General features: G+C 37.6%; 1 protein-coding gene across 7 annotated transcripts in view; it reads left to right on the top strand.

Annotated features, from left to right (window-relative positions):
- Positions 1–1,809: 1,809 nt before the first annotated feature.
- Positions 1,810–12,008, top strand: part of LOC121508004 (bromodomain-containing protein 4-like) — a 35,232-nt gene continuing 25,033 nt past the window's right edge. For 6 of the 7 annotated variants that reach the window (XM_041784458.1, XM_041784456.1, XM_041784460.1 and 3 more), the window contains exons 1-2: positions 1,810–1,930; positions 6,852–7,004. The gene's annotated coding sequence lies outside the window, so the exon portion shown is untranslated. The remainder of the gene's footprint in view (positions 1,931–6,851; positions 7,005–12,008) is intronic. The other variant, XM_041784455.1, reaches the window with a different exon arrangement.

Here is a 12,008-nt window from a genome sequence, read left to right as displayed (position 1 = left end):
CATTTTTCAAACTCTAGCTGATGCCAATATTACATACATGAGTTTTTTTCACCCTTATAATAAAGCCAAGCCTTTCCTGTACTGGGATTTACCTGTTACTCTTTTCGTGACACAACTCTTCTTAGATAAGGACACAGGATGTGTAATTCTGTTATAGATGACGGGTGCATTCATTCAGTAGCAGTGAGCTCTGTAGTGAACTAAATAAAAATGCCATCTTTGTGGAATTTTGAATATAAAATAATTTCTCCTGATTAAAAAAAACCTATTTGCCAAGTGTAAGACAATTTGAACAAGTTCTGTAAGACACAAAAAAACCAAACCATAATCTTCATTACTGCAAAATAAATAAATAAATAAATAACCTCACTGTAGTTTAGACCTAAAATTTACCTCAGTCCTTAGAGCACACTTTAAAATTCAAGAAATGAGGATGAGTGCACTGGTTTAGCTCAGTTGGAAGAGCAGGTGCCCACATACAGTGGTTGGGGTCCTATACACACTGGTCATTGCTTTGATTCCCAGTCCGTGCTGTTTGGTGAATGTTTTCCCCAACATACAACATGTTTGAAACTTTGTGCCTTATGCCTTAACTTTATACTGTAAAATTATTCTGTATTCTTACATTCTGCTGTGATGTATGGTTCATTTACTGATTAAAAAAAACATCCATATCTGCCTATTCAATAACTATCTTTAAGTCTATGCGCTAATATGATAAGGTGCAAAAATACTGTGCATCCTTAATGCCTTAAGTTATATTGCCAAAAGTTTTTGGACATGTTATTCCTAACGCTTTTTAATAAGGATTATTTAAAGGATAATTCTTGAGATGCAGCATCTCGCGTTTAAAGGGGTCCTACCACAAATACATACAACTATTAAACATGATAATCTTTTCTCAAAAGAAACGATGTCATTATTCATACTGTACCCAGCTGAACTCATGTACTATCATGGTACACACATCATTTTTATAAAGTTTCATTCTAATCCTGTTTATATTTAATGAGATGCATATACATTTAAGCCAGTTAGTTAATTAGAGCATTTACAAACTTCTGTAAACAAAATATTTTTAAATACCAACCTTGTAAGACTGCTGCTCAGACTACAGGACTGGTGTTTATACTAGCTGATTTCGATAAACAACCTTTGTTTTCACTGTTATAAATTTAATCACTCAAACTTTAGATATATTTTATTTATAATAGCAACTTTCAAACAAATTCAATTGCAGTTCAAAGGGCTTTTCCGGAGATTACAAAAGTAATTGACAAAAAGATAGATTGGTAAAAGGATTTAGAGACTAATGCACACCAAAATGGATTCAATAAAATAATTAAAAATATGTTCGATTAAAAGAGAGACGATTTAAATCAAAAAGACAACGATATCGGGTGAAGCAATAAAGAATAAATAAAATAAGAAATATCTAAATGAGGAAGTTATACCGAAACAGTGGCGAGATTAAAATTCCCCCTCCATCCATATGAAAGATCTTTTTCTTACCTACTGACAACAGCTCTTAGACCAACTTTTAAGTCCCGACCAGCACTGCGCCAGTCACTCATCATAATATAAAAAAAAACGACGTATTTCAGAGAAAAACAGAGAAAGGATATCACGAACAATTTGCATACAATATAATCATGAATGAATTTGATTTTTTCTCTCGGTTATTTTTTATTCAAATCTAACAGCTAGAACAAATACAACGTTTACTCATAAAAACCTGTAGCTTGGCAGATATCATCACACGATATTGCATGATGTTACTCCAGGGAGGAGGTGGAGTAATGGGTGACATTTTGAATGACACACTTTGGGCACGCCCTCTTGCGTCTGACGTCACCGACGTCAAACGGGACTGTTTGTTCTGGATTTGGGGCGAGGAAGGTCTGCGAGCGCTGACAACCGACTGAAGAAGGTAAAAATACCATTTTTTGACTCTGTATAGATGAAGCCTTTATATCAGACGAAAGCATAAAACTTCGAGGACCTGCTAAAGGGTTAACAATGGGAAACAGGAGCGTTTTTCGCGCGCTGTCAGTGTGCGCTTCGCCAAGCGGAGCATGAGCTGTCTTCGCAAGGCCTTTCACCGGTTCGGGCACACGAGATAGATGATTTCTTGTCTTTTAAATGAGCGATATTTGGTGTCAGTGTGCATATTCTAGGTGGTGTCTTTATCCTCTTGAAACTGGTCTTAAGGTCGTTTTAGTGGTAGTGGACACTCAGTGCTGTCAGTGTGCACGTTAGCTGCAGGTCGCTACCATGCTAGCCTGTTAGCTGCTAGGCTGTTTGTTTGTAGCCCCGTAGGCCGTATTCGTGACATAAGTTACGTCCTCTTGGCAGCGTAGTTTACGCGCGATGGCGCAGGAGCTCATACGAAGTGCAGCGTACGTCATTTCGAGAATATCAATCCCGTCCTAGTCGTATTCTGAAAGGCCGTTTACGTGCGGAGCTGTCACCTGCTCACAGAAGACATGGCGGTGTACTGACATGAAAGGTTAGCAAGGAAGAGGTGTGGAACAACGTTGTGTAACGAGAAATTGTTTGTAATTTAAATAATCTGTTGGATTTGTCTTTGAATTTAGCTTGTAACGTGGATGCTGACACCGAGACACTTAGCCTCGTTAGCTCCTCTCGGATAACGTTACCGGTTGTATGAAGATCATAGTGACGCGATACGGAATAATATCAAAATGGCTGATGAATGTAACAGTCATTTATTAAATTGGTAGTCTATATTTAAGTCTATATTAATCCACCACCCTGTCCAGACGTTGTCTTTGACCTGAGGCTGCTGCGACATTGCTTTAAACCCAATACAAACTATCCACATAATACGAACGTAGCTGTTAAACCCAGTTAGGCGTCTTGAGTGGATTTTTTTTCTGATACCCAATATTAAAATAATAGTCTGAAGCTTTTACTAGTGGTTTGTGGTTAATTAGATTTTTTGTTAGCGCAATATTAGTGAGGCACTTACAGGCTTCCTGTTTAGAGATTTAGAGATCACACTATATGACTGTTTACAAATAACTATGTTGGATTTAGAAAGAGGAAGCTTGCTCACTATATAACAGTATTGGACTGCAGTGTTTTTTGGGGGGTCTTAATAGAAATAGGGTGAGAGTAAGAATCTTCTGAAACCTTGTAATAAAGACCTGTAGCATATTACATTTAGAAAATGATGCATACACTTGCAAGCAATAAATACACGTAACATTAACATATGTACACTCAATTATTGGTTTGCCTCTTAAATTCAACATTAAATTGCAAGACATTCAGAAGTAATCTGGATCTGTCTCACACTACATAGGGAAGGAAGGAAGGAAGGCACTGTCTTTATTTCCAGGTTTTTGACTGATTGCTTTTCAGGAAAAATCCCCAAAGACATTAGGGCACTGTGGCATATTCTAAGACAGTATTCCCCACAGAATGATACTCCACTTGAGTGTTAAATGAGCATCCTGCCCTGCCTCTTTCCTGTGTGTTTGATTATTTAGTGTCTGTTCTTTTGACAGTATTCATCAACGGTACACTGTAAAATATGCCCAAATACAGTCACTCTAATTTTGAAATATTTGCTTGGTTTTCCATATTGAAAGCAGGTGAGCTGTGTAAAGGTTTATTGTTGATGAGGTATTATATCACAGCCATCATCAGTGCAGGAGTACAGGATTATGTTGGCAGCAAGGAGCTGCAGTAAAATATTAAAATGACTGCATATGAAGAAAAGATGCGTACTATATTTTTTCCAAGAGAGCCCTGCCGAATACACCAGATATCCATGAACGCATAGGCACTTGGACATTCACAAATGCAGGCATGTTGCTTTCTATGCTCTATGTTTTCATTTAAACAGAACCCCTTAAGGCGTATGTACTAACCAGCAAACCAACTTTTAATTTTTGTGGATAGATTTCACATTTTGAGAGAGAAAGACATTTTAAAGTGCCGACATATTTCGGCCTCATGCTGCATCAGGTTCCCAAGATGCTTTTCATGTGGCTCCGTTTAGTTGAAAGCACAAGCAGGAATATAGTGGCACTTGTAAAATAGGTTTACTCTATCAGTACTTGAAATTTATCCACAAGTGGTCATGTTTGGTTGGTCCATTGATTACTGATTTAAAAAAACCATGTATTACAGATGTCTAAGTGCCGTATGTTCTTGGATGTCAGCAGTCAGGTGCCTCTCAATTTCCTCTGATATTCAGTGCGCTGTTATTAACTTTCGTTTTAGCCAATACTGATATTAGTATTTCAGAACTACAGCCTTTAAAATAGAATTTAAAGTAAAACATCCTTTGAAGTCTAAAGGAAAGAAGATGAGCAAAGAAAAAGATGACAGATGGCCTCGGTCTGTTGGTCTATTGAAACTGATCTTATCTACCGATCTTATCTACGTCTACCTACTAAAATGTGAAAAATGAAAGACTAAAGGAACTGATATAATTTAGTAGTTTGGACAGCAATGCTCTAAACCTTTCATTTATATTTGAGAGAACTACCTCATGTGCAGTTAAAACAACAAGTTTGTATTGTTTCACGGGTATTGTTCAATTGTTCAATGTTTTCAATAAAATAATATTGGAACTTTGAAGGTGTATGCTGTCAGTTATAAAAAAAAAAAAAATTGGTATCGGACAAAAGCAGAATTACCAGGTCAGTCTTTATAAAGATCAGTGATCGGCCTGAAAATTGTAATCGGTGCACCCCTAGTATTGACTGCAAATATAGGCAGAAATTTTCATATCTTCCTATACTGATAATAACCTTTTTAAGCAAATAGCTGCCAATACCTATATATTATTGTTCATGCCATGCATCCCTAAGATTAAGCTTAACATAAGACATTGCAGCTCAGTTGGTGCAATTACAGGAGGGATGCACTCATGGACATCTCCCACAATGAGTCCTAACTGCATGTTAGCATCGCACACATGCTGTCTACACTGGATCTATTAGGTATTTAATTCTCTGCCCTATGAATTTCAGTTTTTACTTGGCAGCCTTTAGCTGCTTTGAGTTGAATAGTTTTTACTCTGTGTTGACACAAGTCAGAGCGCAATACATTTTAAAGACAGCAGTGGATATTATTACAGTTGTCTACTCTTTGTAAAATAAGTTTACAAAGTCTGCAGAGCAAGGCAAGTGAAAGAAAATCAAGGAAATATTCTTTTGGATTGGACATTCTTTGTGTCTTGTTATCTACCTATTATCTGTTTCTTTGCTCACCTCAAAGCAAGCTACAGAGAGGAAAATAGGAACAAGGCAGTGGGGGGTAAAGCGGGGCGCTACGTCGAACAGGAACGCACTGTGCCGCTGACAGGCTGTCAACATACCACTATAGGAGTCGGTGCAAAACAGCCTGCTTGTATTGAGTGCAGTAAAGACTTGTCACCACATGCTCAGAAGGTGACTGTGTATGGATTAAAAAAATATATATATATGGTCAGAAATATACTTGAGTGGCTTTAAATATACCTGGGTAGCCCACCCAAATATTGTCAATGTGTGGGTAACACTGTAAGGTGCTTATAGTACACATCAGGGATAAAGCAACACTGCATCATATTTAAGGTATTAAAGAACAGTTAATATTTAGTGTAAGGGTACGATGTGCAACTAAGAACTGCAGAGCATAAATCTGTCTTCATCTAACTGAAAAGTAAAGATAATGCTACAAATTTTTAACGTGCACAAGATGAAGGTTGCCTGAAAAGACAAACAAGGCACTGGGATCTTCATCTTAGAAACTGATCATTTGATTCTAATGCCCTTGTGGAGAAAGGAAGAACGCTGAAGGAGGGTGGTCATACACTCATCACTTGCATGCAAGACAGGGTGATTAAAACCCGGTAAGAAAATGGAGCAAAGACCTGCAAACTTACTCCATGTTACAAATGTAAGTCACAGCATTTCAACCATTCTCACAGATAAAGAGGAAACACAACATATTACAAGCAGATATTTTAGCCTGCAGGAACACAGTTCTTGAAGACTGTCAGCAAACAGATCGATCAATGAAAGAGATGTATAATTACACTACAGTAATGACATCAGTCAGGAAGTAAGGTGCAGCACTGGCAGCTTAGAAACCTGTTATAATGGCATCAGAAGTAGGTCAAAAGGCCGTCTTTGACTAAGAATTGTGTAATTTGTCTGTTGTGTAAGTCCCAGTTCATCTACATAGTTCCAGTCAGACAAAGTCATTCACAGGAAGAAAAACAAACATGAACACTTTTTATCAAGCGTTGGTGGATCTGTTTTTAATCTTGCACAAGAGGAGAGACCGAAATAGGTGCAATCTCAGTGTGAGCTGGTCATACAATGAAATTCAGGTGTAATCAAAGTACCATCATGTTTTTAACATGTTATAAAGAAACGCAAAATTTGTTTGTGCTGCTGCTGTTTCAAAAAAATGTATTTTCAGTTTCTTAGACAAAGCATGGCCACTTAAAAGTAGCACTTTTTGATCAGGAGTTGTGTGAAGTCCTAAAAGAATGGAGATGCTTCATAAAACTGTAAAAGATTTAAGGTCAGTAGTATGCTTTTATTTGCAATATGCACCTTGAAATACACCTAATCTAGAAAAAAACTTTATAGTTTATATTTTTAAAATGAAACAATCTTGTCAATATATTTTTCTCATGGGGTTTGACATTACGTTTTTGCATTGACTGTATCTAATTAGATGCAAGCAAAAAGGCTGTGCTCAAAGTACTTGGAAGGCAAGGGTTTTCCCATAAGCTGACAAACTTTGTTTACGTTAATCAACATCATGCATTCATATAAAAATGACCCCAATTATAAACAGTAACCCCTCTTCTCTCCTAGGCGAGACCCTTAGCCTCCTACCTGGGTATTGTGGTTTCCTCCCTCGGCGTGTCACTGACAGACCTCCGGTGTTAACCTCAGGATATCGCTGCCTCACCAACAGAGATATGATCACCCAATAGGATTAGACCACAGCTGCACAGCAACAAACATGTAAGTCTTCAGAATAAGAAGTCTTAATAATCACTGGGAAAAATTGGTGCTTTACAGTGTCATTGCACTGAACAGAATGAAAATCTAAGTTATATACTGTAAAATCCTGTGTATAAGACACACTTAAATACCTATTTTTTTCCTTTTAAGGTTGGGTTGCATCCTATTGTTAGACCAAACTGGTATAAAATCCCAAGACTTGCCATGTCCCTACTGCAAATGCAGCTGCTACCATCATACGTTTCACACATCCTAACTCTAATAACTAGGGTTGTCCCGATCAGCATTTTTGGCCTCCGACCCAATCCGATTTTTTAATATTGAATATCTGCCGATACCGAGTCCCGATCAATACTTAAAATTACCTAGAATAGAGTTTCATTTGATTTTTTTGCAAGAATAACTGAAGTAAATGGGATAACTAATATATATCTTAAACTTATTCCATTTAACTCAGTCCAGCCAACATTGTTGTAAAAAACATAAAATCACATTTCTGCTCAGAATGGTGTAATAGCTGTTCTGCTTTAATCGTTTTTCAAAAAATAAAGTTACATTTTCACTTAGTGCAGTGTTTGAATTAAATCAATCAAAAATCCACTTTAAAGTGGTGGAAACAGCTGATAGACCTGAGCAGCCAAAAAAGTGAACTCAAATAACCTCAGTTCCACTTAGAGGTGGTAAAAGCAGAGTCAATGGTCACAATAACAAAATAATTCAATAAATGAATTTGAAATATTATAATTCCACTTAGAAGTGGTAATTAACTTCACTATATTGGTCACAGCAAAAACTGAACTCAAAAAATGAATTAAAAACATCCTAACTCCACTTTAAAGTGGTGTAAACAGTTTGACTTGAATAGGATCAAAAACAGATGAATCATACAGATTCAAAACAACAATCCCTATTAAAATGTAGTAGCTTAATCTGAGACATGAACCAAAACATTAACACTGCAATAAAACCCAAATATCAAATAAAATACAAGGCACTCTTGTTATTACAGTGCAATTCCTAAAGTGCAACTGGAGCTGCTCCATCACTTTTCCCTCCCTCACTTTATTTTCTTTACCCACTATTACTTTAGAATGAAGTGAAAGTTCTTGTTTAGGAACATTCTCGATTGCCTGCTTTACATGCTCTGCTGTGTGAGACCCACGAAACTGGCATGCATGAAATACGGTACACTTTAACTCGAAGGTGGAAGACTGTGTAGTGAGGTTCAGCAGTGACATAGGGCGAACATCAGAGCTCTAAATGTCTGTACTGAAGCTGAGGGCAGTGACGTATCTAGTATACTGTCACGTACTTTCTTGTACTGCTCCGGTAAGCCAGTGTCAGTAATATACTGTCTAGTGGGCAGGGCATAGCGGGGGTTCAAAAGCTCAAGAAGACAACAAAAACTTAAATTCTCCACCACGGAGATGGGATGGTTGTCTAAAGTGTTGAATTTGACCACTTTTCTGTAATCTTTGTTGCCTTATCGCTCCCTCGAGGATACCTGTCTTTCCTCTTAAAGTCCAGAGTGTGTTGCTTTGGTGAAGCTGCCTGTTGCTATAGGGACGTCACCGTATTCCACTGCATGTTTAGTTTGGAGATGATGGATCAAATTTGTAGAGTTAAATGCAGCTCTGCTGCTACCACCCCGTGAAACGATCATGTTACAGGTGCTACTGATAACCATGATAATTCTTTTGTGTTATGGAATTTTAATTTTGCTGCATCTCTACTCACCACCTAGCTTGGGTTGACAGATAGGTTTTAAGACAATTCATCATTGCAGATTATTATTCTGTTTTGGGCTTTTTAATAACAAAGGACTGCACTTTTTCCTTACTAAGCATTAACAATATGCAGTATGTCTTCAGTGGCAATCCGATATTGGGACTCACTTGCTCGCCTCTTATGCAAACAACAGCTCATACATCATTTCCCTGGCTCTCGTACTATGGCTTGGTATCCCTTCATACTGTGTGCTGTGAAGCAGTTGACAAAAAGAAAGGATGGGTTTGAGTTAGCCACAAACTAAGAGGGTAGCAGTGCATCTTTAACAGCCATTCTCCCTAATTTTGTCAGAAACATGCTTTATGAAAAATGGTAACAGCTCCCATTTAAGACACGGCTTCCTTTCATAGTTTTTTTGTTGTTTTAAAGATATAAGAATAGGCAAAATGGTACCAAAGAAGAGCCCTTTGGGAGCTGAAAGGCTGGTCCTTATTACTGATCTAAGCCAAATAATTTAGATCTTAAAAAAAAAAAAGCCTCAATCCCATTTCTCTGAGCAAGGCTGGATGGGCATAAATTAAGCCATGCTCTCTATTTACCAGCAGATTATGTCAAATGATGAAGTGGTCTTTAATACATGCCAGTTCAGGTTGCATCTACACTACTAAACCAGTCTGAATGAGGGCAACAAGGACCATCTCTTAATGCAGAGTTATCGAATATCAAACAGTTGTCAGTATGCATTAAGGTGCATCCACAGAATGCAGTAGTTGGCATCAGAATCCCCCATTTGGATATAAATCTCTGTAAAAGTATTGTCTCAAAGGGGTGGTAAAATAACATGCCAGTATCTTGTTTGAAAAAAACCAAAACAAACGGTTTAAATATATCTGGCTAATGCACAGATTAACCAAACAGATCAGAATACAGTCTTAATAATTGTACTTATTTGTTATTTCAGCAGTTACCATGAATGTTAACTGAATTTCCCTTACTGTCTAGAAGTTTAGCCAGTTTACATAACCTTACTGCTGCGTTTTACAACCAGCTGGTCCTTATACATAAAAGATTTTATCTTGACAGTATTTCCTTGTTATTTTGTACTCGATGATTAAAGTGCCGTCTTGGTTATTAGCCCTGGTACAGCACAGATTATTAACACTACAGCACTGACAGCTCTTTCTCTGTCTTCAGAGCAGCCTGACTTAAAAACCTGGTTTCTATTCTTTGATCAGAGGGAGTGAAATTCCTAACAAGGAATGAAGTGTTAAAGCCAAATGGACTGTATTGTAATAATTTGTTGGAAAAAATGCTTTTAACTTTCCATGGCAACTGTTCAGCTGCTTTCTAAGTTTTCTATTGATGTAAAAGGGTTTAAGACCTGCAAAGTGTTCAGCTGCCAATCTTAACTGTTGGATGTTGATCTAAAAGAGATCTTGTGACCTTTCTCACCCAAACTTTTCCCTCTTAATTCTAGTCTCTTTCTCATGTTGCCAAACATATCTCATGATGAGCAACAAGATCTTACATACTTTGTTGTGATTATGAAACTGTACCTCACATTTCTTAGCATCTTTGCAGACAAAGCAACACTCATTATTATACATCAGTGCTACTTGTAACTGGATGTATTAGCAGTATAAGAAAATACTTGTGGGCAGAAAATAGAATAAAGGAGCACCATTAAATAGGTAATGGTTTCTCAATTGTATGAGTGTCATCACCTTCACTCAGTAGTGCTGTGTGTTGACACATCAGCTCACCCAGACTTTACTTGAGTTTAGCCAGGGAAAGAAAGGATAATGTTTAGGTAAACTCAGGGTGATAGCCCTGAAACCTTCAGGAAATTGTTTGTGGATTTTTGCATGTTTGAAAACACCAAGTGTCTACATCACTAAAGCCATGCATGCATGATGTTTTTGGTGAGTCAAACAGTTTACTGAAACAAGCTGAGTATGGCCTTCACTCACCACCCATTCTTAGGAATCAGTTAGCTCTGATGTTGTTTTTCAGCAGATGTTCACTAAAGTTTTTTTTATCAGAGATTTTTTTTGCAGCAAAGAACAAATTGTAAGACACTCAGGAGCTTAGGCACTGTTTAATACTGATGTGACTGGATAGAACTATATATTAATGTGTTTTTCTTTATTTATTAGAGTAATTTTAGATAATTTAAATAAATAGATGGTTGAAAGGGAGTGGCCTGTAAATATTGCAAATTTTAGATATGCAGTAGGGGTGTGATGAGACACTTTGCTGAAGAGATGAGATTTTACTTTTTTTTTAACTTTGATAACAGAATATATGACTAGAAAATGTTTCTTTAACTCAAGTGAAAGACATAAAGCAGCAAATGCTGCATCAAATGTAATATTAATTAAACAAAAATGATCAGCCCCCCCCCCCAACTCATGTCTGCATATAAGATCACAGAAATTATTTTATAAGTCTCTCTGTGTTCACTTCTTTGTAACTGCTCCTGTAGTTTTAAGTTTCACTTCTGTAATGCTTAGGTGTATCTACCCATTAATGACTATAGCAGCTTCTGCAGCAGGACCAGGAGCTTTATGCCACCAAAGTGTTCACATCTTAATGTAAGACTTCGTTTCATGCCACAGCCTGGCGTGGTTAGTTACCTGGCAGTTAGTCACCTGGCTGCTCGTAATGTTAGAGCAGAATTTGCTGCTGACTGGACTCAGACTGAGCTGTTTTCAGTCATGTTGCTACGCTAGTAGTTACATCAGTTATGCCTCACATGGGCACTGTAACGGAACGCACCCATTTAAACTGGTAATGACAGTGTTGAAAAAAACCATGCCGTGGCAGAAATTTTCCCAGTGCCGGTACTGATACCGGATTACCTCCCACTACTACCAGGAAGACAGTCAAGAGCCGCTTTGACTCAAGATCGTAGCTATTAAACGTTCAGTATTTATGACCAGAAATTCTATTTGTAGGGGAGCACAGAGAACAGCTAAGCAGGCATGGTTAGGATATTTGCTTGGAACAGAGTATTAGCCAATCAGGAAGCAAGCTGGCATGAGGAAAAAGCACAACAAACACAGCCATGACAACGATAATAAACACATTATTTAGTGTTGTTCATGTTCAACTCTTCAAAACCAGAGTGATTACATGCAACTTGTGTCATCTTCTTTAGCTCTCTTGCTTTCATGTACCATGTATGTGCCGTGGCTCTCTGCACCTCAGTTAAATCAAAGTGAGAGCTGTTTTAATGGGAGTGGTAGAGAACGTGCTGTGCTGTAAAAGGAGGGT

Source organism: Cheilinus undulatus, linkage group 4 (genome assembly GCF_018320785.1).
Source record: "Cheilinus undulatus linkage group 4, ASM1832078v1, whole genome shotgun sequence".
In the NCBI taxonomy this organism is placed as follows: Eukaryota; Metazoa; Chordata; class Actinopteri; order Labriformes; family Labridae; genus Cheilinus; species Cheilinus undulatus.
The sequence above is the reverse complement of the archived record's forward strand: the minus strand, read 5'-3'. Positions and strand labels throughout refer to the sequence as shown.